The sequence below is a fragment of the Gigantopelta aegis genome, chromosome 14, assembly GCF_016097555.1.
Source record: "Gigantopelta aegis isolate Gae_Host chromosome 14, Gae_host_genome, whole genome shotgun sequence".
Classification (NCBI taxonomy): Eukaryota; Metazoa; Mollusca; class Gastropoda; order Neomphalida; family Peltospiridae; genus Gigantopelta; species Gigantopelta aegis.
The window spans coordinates 3,020,447-3,021,320 of NC_054712.1; positions in this window are offsets into that span (position 1 = coordinate 3,020,447).

Sequence of the window (874 nt, forward strand, 5' to 3'; positions counted from 1 at the left end):
TTTCTTAAATGCAGTTGTTTAAGTATTGTAAATGTATGTAGTTACAGGCGTGTAAAACATAAACAGGTGTTTAAGCATGGTAAATGTATGTAGTTACATGTATGTAAGACATAAACAGGTGTTTAAGCATGGTAAATGTATGTAGTTACACACGTGTATGACATAAACAGGTGTTTAAGCATGGTAAATGTATGTAGTTACACGCGTGTATGACATAAACAGGGGTTTAAGCATGGTAAATGTATGTAGTTACACACGTGTATGACATAAGCAGGTGTTTAAGCATGGTAAATGTATGTAGTTACACACGTGTATGACATAAACAGGGGTTTAAGCATGGTAAATGTATGTAGTTACAGGCGTGTAAAACAAACAGGGGTTTAAGCATGGTAAATGTATGTAGTTACACACGTGTATGACATAAACAGGTGTTTAAGCATGGTAAATGTATGTAGTTACACGCGTTTATGACATAAACGGGGGTTTAAGCATGGTAAATGTATGTAGTTACACGCGTGTATGACATAAACGGGGGTTTAAGCATGGTAAATGTATGTAGTTACTCACGTGTATGACATAAACAGGGGTTTAAGCATGGTAAATGTATGTAGTTACACGCGTGTATGACATAAACAGGGGTTTAAGCATTGTAAATGTATGTAGTTACACGCGTGTATGACATAAACAGGGGTTTAAGCATGGTAAATGTATGTAGTTACACACGTATATGACATAAACAGGTGTTTAAGCATGGTAAATGTATGTAGTTACACGCGTGTATGACATAAACAGGGGTTTAAGCATGTTAATGTATGTAGTTACACGCGTGTATGACATAAACAGGGGTTTAAGCATAAACAGGGTTTAAGCATGG